The 15,512-nt window shown below is 35.7% G+C and overlaps 1 long non-coding RNA gene across 3 annotated transcripts in view; it reads right to left on the bottom strand.

Moving 5' to 3' along the window:
* The window catches only part of LOC126949997 (uncharacterized), a 173,904-nt gene that overhangs the window by 95,484 nt on the left and 62,908 nt on the right, over positions 1-15,512 (bottom strand). For all 3 annotated transcript variants that reach the window (XR_007724022.1, XR_007724023.1, XR_007724021.1), the window contains exon 2: positions 10,583-10,647. This is a non-coding gene — a long non-coding RNA (uncharacterized LOC126949997). The remainder of the gene's footprint in view (positions 1-10,582; positions 10,648-15,512) is intronic.

Raw genomic sequence — 15,512 nt, 5'->3', positions numbered from 1 at the left:
AGAAACTCCTTCACCCAATTCCCTGTTAAAATGAAAATAGAAGGACTAGACTTTTACAAATCATCAAAGGGATGCATTTCTGCTTTCTAAAGAAGGGAGGGTGGGATGAATGTGACCCACCTTTTCTCACACATCCTCCCAATTTAGAGCTAGAAATTAAGATGTATAAATATCTATAATAAGTATTTTCCCATGGGTATAAATGTTGTCCCATGAGTATAAATGTTGAGACTACGAAGAGGGAAAAAAGTATGGCAACCTGACTCAAAGACAGGCAACCTCCATCCCTATGTTATTTTCCTATAGGGTTGCATACATTGCTTACTCTTGGGGCAAGGTTATGTTGTTGGCATTCAGATAATAGGTCCACAAATAATTATCTAAGGAATAGTGCAGTATTTTTTTTCTTTTAGAGGGCAAGATAATAGATTTTTATCCCCTGCTGTAATTATGAAGAGTCTTTCCTTATGCTATTTCTAAGCTTAGTCGGAAAAGATTTTAATATGACTTGACTATTGATTACAATGATAAACTTTCTACTGATAAAATTTATTCTTAATATCTATCTTGCTTTATTAGAGGAATGACATTAGCATAAAAATCTGAAAATGTTCTTGTTATAGGTGAATAGTATATTTTTTCTCATATTTTTTAAAGAAATGAAGTTTTATTCCTATATTAGTAACATATGATAAATATAAAACGTTATTGCCGGGTGTGGTGGCTTATGCCTATAATCCTAGCACTTTGGGAGGCCGAGGTGGGCAGATCACCTGAGGTCAAGAGTTCGAGACCAGCCTGGCCAACATGGGGAAACTCCATCTGTACTAAAAATAACAACAACAACAAAAAAATTAGCCGGGCATGGTGGCAGGCATCTGTAATCCCAGCTACTTGGGAGGCTGAAGCCAGAGAATCGCTTGAATCCAGGAGGCAGAGGTTGCAGTGAGCCACAATCACACCATTGCACTTCAGCCTGGGTGACAAGAGGAAGACTCCGTCTCAAAAACAAACAAACAAACAAACAAACAAACAAAAAAACATCATTGAGATGTTTTCCTCTTTTGAACCAAATCTTCAAAATCCAGTGTGTACTTTGTATTAACAGTGCATTTCAATTCAGACTAGCTGTAAAGTGCTCAGTCACCATACAGACAGCATAGTCAGCTCTGCAAAGTTACAAAATTCTATTGGAAGAATTCATTTAGAATTATATATGGATAAGATGATAGCAAAAATGAAAAGAAGGGGGTTGGGGGCTGGGGCAGGGATAACATTAGGAGACATACCTAATGTAAATGATGAGTCGATGGGCGCAGCAAACCAACATGGCACATGCATAGCTATGTATCAAACCTGCACGTTGTGTACATATACCCTAGAAATTAAAGTATAATAAAAAAAATTAAGTAAATGTCTTGTAGATTTTCCTCAAGAAGGTAAGTTTATCATTTACATTATAATATTGGGAGCTTTTAAAAATTTTCCCACATTCCTCTTTCAGAGTACTTGATACCTCTTAAGTCAGTTAAATCCAGGAAGAATTCAATCATGTGTAATAACCAGTATAGGTTAAGTTGCCACCTACAAGGTGCTTTCCATTGTCAGCCTGAATCTTGGTACCTTGAACACCGGTCTCTACAATTTTGCGATAAGGTGCTTACTAATTGGATCAGCTTCATAAATTAAATATTCCATTCCTGATCTTTCCACCCACAGTTATTCAGCTAATCCAAACTTGAGATTTGTCCTCAGTAAGCCAAAATTTTTCCTTCTCTGTGATCCTGGAGTGTAACTGCTCTGCCATTCTTGAGAGGAAATTCTTATTAGTGATTATTGGTTACGTTTCCCCTTCAAAACCCATGGCTCATTAATCCCCATCAAAGCAGCCTGCGCAAAGTCATTTTTACTCAGCAGCAGATTCAGGCTGATCCAATGCACAGGCTAAGCTGGCAGCTGCTCAACTGAGATTTGAAGGATCCAAGAAGCGCTCTCTGGCTCCTGGATCTCTCGTTTTAAAAAACAAACAAAATCCCTATTATTCACCACAATGGCATTCTCTACTAGATCCAGATTTTACTGAAAAGGCAAATGTGGGAAAACATATTCACCTGACTAGTATTCAGCGTAGTCCACATCCTGAATGATAAAAAATAATAATAATAATTTTAGATTAGGAAAGAAATTAAAGAGAATTCATGACTTCTAGTGATGATGTTGCAATTAAGGACAGTGATAGACAAGGTGACTTGGGAGTGCACAGGTGACCTGGGATAGGTATGGGGACACAAGAGGGAGTCACTGAAAAAAAAAAATGAAATACATACATGAAGGAATAGCATTATTTCATAATTTTCTAATAGATCTGAAGTTGGAGATGTTTTGAATATATTTATTTGGTTTATGGATTTATTTTCTAAACTAGATTCTGATATTCCTAGAGAAGAACTTATCAAAGAAAGAAATAAGGCAATTTTTATTACACATTCAAAAAGTAAAATAACTAAATTTACTTTAACCTTGTGTTATTTTGCTAATGAAGTAGCCAAATACTTTGCTATCTAAAAAACTGGATATTTCTTTCTTCTGCAATTTTCATAGAAAAATAGTCTTTTTCTATTTTTCTTCAAGGAGATACTGAATGCCCCACTTTTGAAAAATGTTCAGAGTCTTCTCTTAAGGAATAATTTGAATGTGTCAGAAACTATAATTTGTTCCAGAGAACTAAGCAAGAAGGTCTATTGCGAGATTTTAAATACATTCTTAATGGCTTCTAAATCCTCTTGTGAACGACATTAGTGTGAAATGTTATTTATTTAATCTAATAGAGCCATTACTCACAAAATGAAATGTGCAACTCCATCTCCTCAGAGAATAAGAAAGAGCTTCTAGGGTAAAGAACAGAACAGAGCTGTTATTTACGGGTACAGATAAAAAAAAAAAAAAAAAAACCTGAATGAGTTGAACTTCCTCTCTCATGCCTACATGCGGAAAATAGAATCCACAGCAGAATTAGTTACCCAAATTCCTTTTCACAGTGTGCCTTTCCAGTGAACTCTCCTCTTCAGAAACTCCACAGCTGCTCACACAAATTAATTTTGCAATTAGGTTTTCTAGGAAAGTGTTGAACTGCAACCCAGGCTGCTATGGGTTCCTTTCTTTCTCGCTTATAAAACAGGCACTGTCCAGGAGTGATGATATGTGGGCTCTAGAGGTATGTCCATGAATCTGAACATGCTGCTCAAAAGAGAGCATCTTTATGGGTTAAGATCATAGTGATGATTTATTTTGCTTCCGTAAGGGAGCTATTATACATATGGAGGTAGTTGTACAACAGAAGGTAAAATCTACACATAGTAAGATGACACAGTAGTTAAACCTATGCTATGAAATCTGATAGGTGCAAATTCTAACTTGGCCACTTGCTAGCTGGATGAAAGCAACCATCATTATTCTCAGGCTGTTTTGTGTATCAGAGTATGTGATTGTCACAGTAACTCTTAAAACTATTATTATTCTTCATTTCAATGCAGAAACTGAGGCATAGAGAATGTAACTGTTCCGCATCTGAGAAATGGTGAAGCCTGGTTTAAATAGGAGCTGGTTGCTGCAGAACGTGGGCTCTTAGCAAACATGTGGCTCAAGCAACAGAGACTTCTGACTCATTTTTTAGTTATTTAACCTCTCTTTTCTGTTTCCTCATCTGTAAAATGGAAATAAATATATGACCTGCCTCATGGAATTAAATGAGATCATGAATGTAATAAATTTAGCACAATGCTGGACACTCAGCAAATAGTAAATTAGCTTTATCAAATGCTTACCTTTCTTACAGTCAGTCTCTAGAGAACAATATATCTCTAAATGTTAATTAGACAAGACAGTTACATCTGTTTATTGGCCCAGAACTTCACAGCATCTCACCTTAACATAGTTGATGAGTGTCTCAAGCAAGTGTCATCTGATATTGCAACTGTCAACTGTTATCATTGCAGCTGATGGTGAAACTGTCAACAGGCTATGTGGAATGATTAATAATGTGACAAAGAATAAATCCATGCTCACAAGCATGGTCTAAATCCCTTTAACAGGTGGAATGATTGCTGGGACTTAGTATCTCCCCAGTCTGAGCCTTACTGAAAAGCAGATATTCAAAGCAACATAGATCTTATAGTAGGTGGCAACGTTAAAATATGCTGGCCTAAGTCAATCCTCTGACCACATGCATTCTAGTGAGTGGGCTGACAGGATTGCATTGAGAGTTATGTGCACCTGCTCTTCTGCTTTTAGCAGGCAAATAATATGCAGTAGGGAAAAGAAGTTGACCTAAAAATACACCATGAGAAGTCATTATTGGCATAAATCCCAAGAAGTATTTAGTGAAAGACACTGGGTTTTACATTGGGTTTTCCTATTATAAATGATTTTTGGGGAAAAAGTGTCAAGACCTAATATATGTGTATAAAAATACATTTATAAATAAAATGTGATAAAATGTGATCACTAAATAAGTATACAGTTACAAATTAAGATATTACTATGTAGTATCAGTCTTGAAAAAATATACTACTTTGAAGGAAAAGAAATAAATTTTTGATTAATAACATAATGTCATTACTAGCAAAAGGTTAATGGTAATTTTATCAAGGAAAGAAAACATTATTATTCCCTTCTCTTATATGGTTGATTTTTTCCTGAAACACTGCATTTAGCAAACATGAATAATTTGGAGAGAAATAATATTGTAAAAGATATAAATTCTGATGACAAGCATACAATTTTCTAATTAATAGTCCTGCCTGAATCTTTTCTGAGGGAAGATTCTTATTCTCATTTTAAAAACCACATACTAAAATGATAACTACGACAGACACCAATTATACTCACACATTAACCAGGCCCAAACAAGAAGTAATGTTAAAATGCATTAGTCACCATATACTATGAACTCAATTTTGTAATGACTGATTACTCAATAACTGGTTTACAGATTTCCAGTAGCTACAATTATTTGACTATATTAGCATGTTCCATTAGTACCATTTTATGAAAGTACATTTTATGACCTACCTGGCATGGGAAAAATCTTGAAATGTGTTTAATTAGAGAATATTCAAAGAAAATAATAAGAACATATCAATCTAATACCAAAAATATACATTCTGGGCCATTAAAGAAAATTTGATAGAAAAAATTTTTCATCACACTTCCTCAATACTCCCTGTGCATTGACCCTTTGTTGTGGATATACACATTTTTCACACATTAAATTTGTGTTTAAGCAATCTAGTAATACAGGATGCCAACGACCAATAATTTCACTGTAGGCAAAGGATGGCAAGTTTGCAAAAGTAGATGTGTCACGAAGAATCACTTTTATAGTCACATTACAAATATAGGGAGATCAGGGCCCATTGTCCTAGAGGAAGTATGCACAGAGATAGTTCTTTTTGCAGAGATTTAACAAAAGTACCTTTTCCTTTGCATTTCTATCAAATGTGTCTTGGGAGGGACCTAGCTGGGGAAGTAACTGAAGCATGGGGGCAGTTTCCCCCATGCTATTCTTATAGTAGTAAGTTCTCATGATATCTGACAATTTTATAAGGGGCTTCCCCCTTTGCTTCATTCTCATTCTTCTCTCTGCTGCTGCCATGTGAGGAAGGACATGTTTGCTTCCTTTTTCATCATTATTGTAAGTTTCCTGAGACCTTCTAGTCATGTGAAACTGAGTCAAACCTCTTTTCTTTATAAATTGCTCAGTCTCGGGTATATCTTTATTAGCAGCATGAGAATTGACTAATACACTGTGTAAATCATGATCCAAGCAGGTAGTAGACCAATTTGATAAGAATCCCTAAACCTTCTAAAATGGGAATGATTACCTCTTCCAGAGTGAAAAGACTAGAATTTCTTTTGGCATTAGAAAGGGCCAATAAAGTGTTAGATGAAGCTAGTGGGAGTTAATGAAATGGTGAGGGGCAACAGGTGAGCAGACAGCTTACCCAAGTACAGAGACAAAAACAAAGTATTTCTTGGTCCTATTTGTGGCAGAAACTTTAGATGATTCAGACAGTTTCCTACGGCCACCTCGTACCTGGGAAAATTATTGTATGTATAAATTAAAATATCTGTGGGAAAGTAGAAGAGGGATGGAGTCAAAGGGGCATTAACCCAAAGGCCCTGCAATCTATAGATGAGAGTCTTCATTGAGAGAAACACTGGACACTTTACCCTCAGAAGTACCAGAGAAAGCTGATGTCCCTGCTATGGGTTAGACCAGGGGCTTATTTTCACTCTCTGTTATTCTTAAATAACATTCTACCAACCCCAGAGCTCAATTTGTACCAACAGCCTATTCATTATTTGGAGCATATCAAAGGAGTGAATGAGTCTCCATCTCTGTTCATTAGGGTACATTTAAGCTTTTTGGGCTTCCTAGGCACTTAAAAGAGAAAATTTGCTTCTTGGAGAGGAATAGACTGGACTTTTGAAGTTCTTGAGCACTGGGGTCTCTGGCATTGCCCTCTAGGGACTAAGTGAGGAATCTTATTTTTCACCTAATTTTTAGGAGTGCTCTTGTCATTGCACACTACTATGAACCAAGGGTCAAATCTTGCCTGATACTTTTTTTTTTTTTTTTGGCAAACTAAGAATAGTTTGTACATTTTTATATGGTTACATTTTAAGTGGTGATGTAAGTACCCACAAATCTTCAACATTTGCCTTTTCTTCAAAGCCTAGAAAATTTACTATCTTGCCTTTACAGCAAAAGTTTACCAATTTCTGCTTTATTTACACAGAGTTAGATCTATTAGACTAGTCAGTTGTTTGAATTGTAGACTATTGTGGCTTTGTGTCCATTAACATTTTTATTAGAAATTTTATAAAAAGCATCATTACATGGATGCTACTGGGACATACAGCTCCTTGAAAGATATAATTCATATATATCGAGTTTTAAAATGTTGGTCATGTCACTAATGACTCTAGAAGATACCAATTTATATTTTCTGTGTAGTAAAAATAAGAACCCAATGACTATCGGGTAAAAAAATAGCATTTCTTAAAAATTATACATAGTCCATTACTGTCCCATAAATTATTAATAGGTTAAGTTATCATATTGAAGAGTATTTGTGGAATTTTAGAAGAAAAAATAAAAAATTTTTTTCCTGAGGAACTACTCAGAGATTTTATGGAGGAGCCATATTGTGCATTAGTGTTCTTTTCATAACAGTGGACGATTTTTGTTTAGGAAGCTATTCTACATTTTCCTTTCTTGAGGTTCAAATAGAGCTCCACCCCATTACCAACAGGAATGAGGCACAGAATCTGAGTTTCAGGTTATCAGTTGATAACAATATTGATGCAATATAAGCTAGACCAGAGATTTTTAATGTTTCAGAAAATGCAAGCTCATTTTAATTTCCCTCTTCTCTTCAGTTCACCATCACTTCTGTAGAAAGATTGGCATTCACATTTTAACAATTCTACTTAGAGTACTTTTCCATCAAGTTTGTGTTTACTATTATTTTATTAAAGAACCATTCTTGGACAATATTGCATCTAGGAGTACTACAGTGAATAATTATTTATGGATCAAAATTTCTCATGAAATATTTATATCCCATATTGTGTACAACACATAAATATTGCTGATAGGCTGTCAAACAGAAAGGAAAAATTGAACAGAACACAAATTTACATCATGCAATGAAACTCAAGAGATGTTTTTCTATTATACATAAATTATAGCATACAAAGGAACAAAGTTCTCTCAAACTGCTACAGTGCAGCAGCTGCAGATGCATGCTATTTAGAAACCCAAAAAGGTAAAGAGAATTTAGGATAAGTTCTGCATTTCTCAAAATAACAAAATATGCAGCTACTAAACAAAAATTTCTTTGTAAATATGAAATGTATTCAGAAATATTTCTTGTATAAGAAACTTTAAAAACTGAATTTTGAGGTAATTATCTTAATTATCCCTGTTAATATTTAACAAAAGAATGACTATGTGTAGCTTATTCTATTCAAATAGATGATTTTTCTTAACTTTCCAGCAGCTCTCCTTGTTTCACTGTTCTTTATCAGTTTCCTCATCTAGGCATTGACTGAGCCACTTATTAAGTGGGATTAACAAGATTCCTCTACATATCTACTTGATTAGGTTGTTATGAGGATTAAATGAACTGAAGGACCTAAAGCACTTAGAATAGGCTGAAGACAGAATGTTACCTATTAACATAAAAGTTTCATCATCTTTGTTGCCATCAGCTATTTGTGTAAGTTATCTGTATGAGGGAAAGCAACATCTTATGTTGCCTCTTTATCACCCAGGATACTGCAGAGTTGGTTTTAGCAATTGTGGGTACTATCTAGAAAATGATATGCTTGCTCTTATATGTTTAACCACTGGCATCCGTGGAGGGGTGGGGGTATACCCAATTTGTAGTGCTTGCTGACTTCCAAGGTATAATTTCATACAACCATGAGTTGTTGAAAGGAGTTGAAAAGAGATGAGCACAATCAGCTGTTACAAAACAGCAGGGCAGGCTCCAGAAACACCACTACATCTAACCCATCTCCTTGTTTCTTTCACACAAATATGTGTGTTTATCAATCACACATATACTTGATGACTGCAAGATCTGATGACAGATGAGTCATGGAAATCAGTTTACCCGAGGGTCTGTAATTAGACTCACAGAGTAGAATTCTCACTGTAGCTAATCTTAACTCATGTTCAGCACAAATGATATGAGCTTGGGAAAAGAAAAGGCAAGCCAACTGAATTTGGATAACAAAATTAATATAAACCATTAGAGTATTCAACAAGTATTTGTAAAAATATGTAATTTGCAAAGCTGGGCTGTTTGGAGAACATCTATAATAACAGAATATTGCCCCTGCCCTTAATTGGCTTATATCCCGATTGAGGTGATAAATAGTAGATATGTAGTAGGTAAAAAATATGAAAGATGTAATTCATAATGTTATTTATGTAACCGTCCAAGGACAAATGCTAGAGGCCATCACACCAAGTGAAATAACTCAGAAACAGAAAAATCACATAACCATATGTTCTCTCATCAGTGGGAGCTAAGCAATGGGTACACATAGACATAAAGATGGAAATAATAGACACTAGGGACTTCAAAGGGGGAAGAGATTGGGGAAAGATGAGGGATAAACAATTACCTATTGGGTACAATATTCACTATTTGGGTAACGGGTACACTAGAAACCAAATCTCACCATGTGTAATATACCAAGTAACAAACCTGCACATGTACCTCCTGAATCCAGGAGAAAGAAAAAAAGGAAAAGGAAAAAAGGGAAAGGAAAGGGAAAATGAAAGAAAGAAAGAAAAGAATTGTAGAATAGTGGAAATGGAATATATTATGGTAAAATAAAACTCTTTTAAGAAATGCTTAAAATGTAAAATAATAGTTTTTAAATGAGATACATATACACAGTGGAATATTATTCAGCCCCTAAGAGGAAGAAAATTCTGTCACTTGTGACAACATTTAGCTAAGTGAAATAAGCCAGGCACAGAAATACAAATATCACATGATCTTACTTATACATAGAATCTAAAAACTTTGAGGTCATAAAAGTAGAGAGTAGAATGGTGGCTCCCAAAGACCAGGGCAGCAGGAGGACAGGGAAAGGGGAGGGGTTCGTCAAAAGGTACAAAGTTCAGTAAGTTCTGGGTGCTTTACTGTACAGCATAAGAACTATATTTAACAATAATGTTTTATGTATTTCAAAATTGCTAAAAGGATTAATTTTAAAGTTTTCACTGTAAAAATTATAAGAATGTGAGGTAATAGGATGTTAATTAGCAAAGTTTGATAATCCTACTAAATATATGTGTATCAAAACATCACATTATACCCTATATATATGCTATATGCACACACAATTATTACTTGTCAATTGAAAATAAAATACAATTTAAAAAATATATTATTTATTTTTAGTTTGCTTTCTGTCCTAATTTAATATAAATTCTTTGTAATGTTTTAGAATTTATATCATGTTAAAAATTTAATTTTTGTAAACATGTATCATTCAATGTAATAAATATTCTTCAATTTTTCTATGAATAATTCTACATTTGGCCTTTTGAGTGACTTTGCCACTCATGTCTCTCATTCATTCTTTCTTGGTTTTGTTTTTGGCTTCTGATAATATCTATGGCTTTTTTTTTTGCTTTTGCTTGTCTTTTTAATTATGTATACCATCCAGCTATTTTAAGAACTATTTGTTAAAAATGAAGCACCCTTCTCCTCTCATTTTCTCAAGAAAAAAAATGACTAAGCATAGGAGAAATGAGAGAAATCACAAGGTTTCTTCAAATTTATTTTAGTTGCAAAGTACACACATCTCACTATAAATAAAAATGCAAACAATAAATAGAAAATAGGTGAAAAATATACCTCACGACAGTTCCTCTGCCTTTCCAATATATAAATATTTCCACTTTCTAGGTGTATTAGCCCCTTTTCACAGTGCTATAAAGAAATATCCAAGACTGAGTAATTTATAAAGAAAAGAAGTTTAATTGACTCACAGTTCTGCATGGCTGGGGAGGACTCAGGAAACTTAAAGTCATGGCAGAAGGGGAAGAGGCATGTCCTACATGGCAGCAGGTAAAAGAGACAGAAGCAGAGGAAACACCAGATAATTATAAAACCATCAGATCTCACGAGAACTCACTCACTATCACAGAACAGCAGCAGGGAAACAACCACCACGATCCAATTACCTCCCACTTGGCTCCTCCCTCTACACGTAAACATTATGGAGATTACAATTCAAGATGAGATTTGGGCCAAACCACACAGCCAAACCTTATCACCAGGGAAGTACAATCACTAATGATAAACTTGTTTTGTCAGTATTTCCTGAATTAAAAAGTTAAGTTAATCTTAAAACAAGAATAAGACAGTATCCCTAAGAAAAGGATGACTGCTGAGAACAAAAGCAACTGCCTACGCTAAATTTATTATGTCTCTGTCACTAGCACAACGACCAAACTTCTCAAAATTAAAATCAAGTCTTGGACTGGGATTATTTCTCAAATATTCAATAATAGCCCCTATCCACAACAATAGTGCAGCAAACTGTTACCACATTATCAAGAGTTAAGTTCATCTCAAGGCTTGTAATGGAAGAGATAGCAAATAGCAGAGAAAATAAAGAGCCATGTTTCTCAATCATTAGCCTGAAACAGAAACACCTGGAAGATGTATTAAACATGGTCAGCTGGGATGGGAATTAGGCCCTGAGTTTCTAACTCAATAGTTCTGGGACAGGGCCTACAAATTTGCAGTTCCAGCAAGTTCCCAGGTGATACTAATGCTATTGGTTTGAGGACAGCTGGTCTAGCCCCTAGAGCAGCACTTTTTAAATTATGGCCCATAAAACAGTGCCAGTTTGTGAATTGCGAGTATGAGATAATCACATAAATTTAGCATAAGCACTTTAAAATGTTTATAACAATTTGATAGAATTATTTCATGTTTGCTATATCTAACAATATACAATTAAAGGATGTAATTTGAATGTCTTCTTGTTTAATTTTTCTTTTCTAGAAATTAAATTTTATTGTATTTCATTCAAGTATTGTTCAATGCTGTGTCAAAGGCAAAAAGCCAACATGTTCTTCTCCACAGATAGTTTGAAGTGTACTGGTCTTTGAGAAATGGTAAAATATCTGGTCCACACAGTAGTATTTGAGTAGAAATAGAAGAGATATGATCAGTATGTACTTGGATGAGACTTAAATGTTAGGGAAAGGGTACCCATCAGAGAAGCAAAGAAAGCAGAAGCACCTGCATGAGAGAATCACATAATGGCACAGTTAGAAGGGACCTTAAAGATGATTTAAGAACCCAGGCATGTTTTGTAGGTACAACTTTCACTTAACTAGTGAAGCTCAGAGTACATGCAATTTAAAATTGGTAGGTAATACATTGTAATCGAAAACTACCCTGTGAGATAGGTGTCATCCTGACTTTGAAAATCAGGAAATTAAGCTAAAAATAATTTACAGAATGTAATAACAACCTCACAGCTAATAAGGGACAGACCCAATTCTCATTCTAAATCTCTTTCCACCAAACATAATAAATCCACAGTTTACATTGAATTGAGTAAGTACAGGGTTCTTCTTTTTGATCTCCCAAAAATGTTATATGAAATTATTTTGTCAGTTTCATTACTTCCCAGTTATTTTTGCCAGTAGCAAATACTAGTTTTCATGAATGAACCTGTAATCTTGTTCAGCAACAATCAATTACAATGGTAAACTTAGGAAGTAACAAACTGCTTATACAGTTTAATGCATTTTCCATGAGTAATCAGCATACAGAAAGGCTGCTAACACTTTCCAATAAACCATGGCATGGTCTGAAACGATTTTGCATTTTTAAATATCATGTCTATTTAAAATTCCATCATTTATCTCCTTCTCTAGATGCCTTTGCCTTTCTAAAAGATAGTTTTTCGCTTTAAAAAATTATCCATGAGCAAGAGTAAATGACTTGGAATACATTAATATCTAGTGCATGCCATTTATACATATAAATGCAATCTTTTTTATCAAGAATTATCTAGACAGCAATCTTTCATATAACAATCCAAGTAATTTTATACTTTAATTGAGGTAATAAAAATATCAAATTTACCACAATTCTGAGATTGCAAATCTTTTGTGTAGTGATTTTCTATAATAGTGATAGAGATTAAAAAGAAATAAAAAGCACTGCTCTTTTAAAATGAACATTATAATTGTCAGAAATGGGATATTTACTAATTTTCATTCTACCTTCCAGTATACCTCTTAGCAACCCAGAATTCAATGCTTTCTGTTTTGATTTCCTAGTACAAAAGTTCCCTAAGCTCCAAACCAGGTAACAAGGTTACAGTATCCCTACTGGTTTCTCAGGATATTAATAAGTAAGTTGGTAAGAGTGAATAGGGAAACAAAGTGAGAAAATATAAATCAAATGAGGAAAATAATATGCTCTAATTTTCAATCTTGGTAACTATTTCAAAGGGTCACTTTCCGTCTTCTTTATCCCACTAAAATTTTGTTACTGTGAAGCTTTTTCATGGAGGATGAACATGAATAATACACATGAAGTGGTGTTTAACATCCTCAGAAAACAAACATTAAATTAAGTTTTTGTGATGTGTATTTGGAGAGGTAGAGACAGAAAGGATATGCATCCCTTGAAGCTGTGGATACCCAATATCAGTTCTCATGGTCTAGTGTCTTTGTCATACCAGTTGGTGATATTTTGAATATCAGGTGTATATCTCAAGAGTGCGTTAAACAGACACTAATATTCTACCTTAGTAAGCCCATCTAAGTGAATGATTTGGTAATGGATATGAAGATCTTTCAAAATATAATATCCTTTGACCAAATAATCCACACATATAAAACCACTTTAAGGAAATAGCCAGAAATGTAGATTATTTTCAAGGAATTGTTACTTAATATTGTTACAGTTATGGCTTTAAATACTTAATTATTTAAACTGTAATTCATTACTATAATGTTTAAACACATTCAAGTGATTTTTAAAACATAATGACATGAGAATATTCTCACAAATAAGACTTTAAATAAATGACACATTGATATGGTTTGGCTGTGTTCCCAACCAAATCTCATCTTGAATCGTAACTCCCACAATTCCTACACGTCATGGGAGGAATCTGTTGGGAGGTGATTGAATTATGGGGGCAGATCTTTTCTGTGCTGTTCTCATCATACTGAATGAGTCTCACAAGATCTGATGGTTTTAAAAATGAGAGTTTTTTCTGCACAAGCTCTCTCTTTGCCTGCCACCATCCATGTAAGACCTAACTTACTCCTCCTAGCCTTCTGCAATGATTGTAAGCCCTCCCCAGCCATGTGGAACTGTAAGTCCATTAAACCTCTTTCTCTTCCCAGTCTCGGTTATGTCTTTATCAGCAGCGTGAAAACAGACTAATACAGTAAATTTGTACCAATAGAGTGGGGCGCTGCTAAAAAGATACCCAAAAATTTGGAAGTGACTTTAGAACTGAGTAACAGGCAGAGGTTGGAATAGTTTGAAGGGCTCAGAAAAAGACAGGAAACTGTGGGAAAGTTTGGAGCTTCCTAGAGACTTGTTGAATGGCTTTTACCAAAATGCTGATAATGATATGGACAAAGAAATCCAGGTTGAGGTGGTCTCAGCTGGAGATGAGGAACCTGTTGGGAATTGGAGCAAAGGTGGCTCTTGCTATGCTTTAGTAAAGAGATTGGCAGCATTTTGCCCCTGCCCTAGAGATCTGTGGAACTTTGACCTTGAGGGAGATGATTTAGGGTATCTGGCAGAAGAAGTTTCTAAGCAGTAAAGCATTCAAGAGGTTACTTGGGTGCTGTTAAAAGCAGTCTATTTTAATTGGGAAGAAGAGCATAAAAGTTCAGAAAATTTGCAGCCTGACAATGTGATAGAAAAGAAAAATCCGATTTTCTGAGTAGAAATTCAGGCTGGCTGCAGAAATTTGCATAAGTAACGAGGAGCCAAAGGTTAACCCCAAGACAATGGGGAAAATGTCTCCAGAGCATGTCAGAGGTCTTCACAGAAGCCTCTCCCATAAACCAGAGGCCCAGAAACCTAGAAGGAAAAAGTGGTTTCATGGGCCTGGCCCAGAGTCCTCATACTGTGTACAGCCTAGGGACTTGGTGCCCTGTGTCCCAGGCACTCAGCCATGGGTGAAAGTGGCCACGAGAGAGCTTGGGCCATGCCTTCAGAGGGTACAAGCCCCAAACCTTGGCAGCTTCCACATGGTGTTGAGCCTGTAAGTGCACAGAAGTCAAGAATTGAGGTTTGGTAACCTCTGCCTACATTTCAGAGGATGTATGGAAATGCCTGGATGTCCAGGTAGAAGTTTGCTGCAGGAGCAGGGCTTTCATGGAGAACTTCTGCTAGGGCAATGCAGAAGGGAAATACACAGGCAGAGCCTGCACAGAGAGTCCCTAATTGGGCACCACCTAGTGGAGCTGTGTGAATAGGGCCATTGTCCTCCAGACTTCAGAATGGTAGATCCACTGACAGCTTGCACTATTTGCCTGGAAAAGTGTCAGAAACTCAATGCCAGCCGTGAAAGCAGCTGGGAAGGAGGCTGTACTCTGCAGAACTACAGGGGCGGAGCTACCCAAGACCATAGGATCCCATCTCTTGCATCAGTGTGACCCAAATGTGACACCTGGGGTCAAAGGAGATCATTTTGGAGCTTTAAGATTTGACTGCCCTGCTGGATTTCAGACTTGCCTGGGCCCAATTTTGGACTGCCTGTAGCCCCTTTGTTTTTGCCGACTTCTCCCATTTGGAACAGATGTAATTACCCAAAGCTGTACCTCCATTGTATCCAGGAAGTTACTAACTTGCTTTTGATTTTACAGGCTTATAGGCATATGGGACTTGCCTTTTCTCAGATAAGACTCCGGACTGTGGACT

This window comes from Macaca thibetana, chromosome 3 (assembly GCF_024542745.1).
Source record: "Macaca thibetana thibetana isolate TM-01 chromosome 3, ASM2454274v1, whole genome shotgun sequence".
Classification (NCBI taxonomy): domain Eukaryota; kingdom Metazoa; phylum Chordata; class Mammalia; order Primates; family Cercopithecidae; genus Macaca; species Macaca thibetana.
This window is presented reverse-complemented; position numbering and strand designations above follow the sequence as displayed.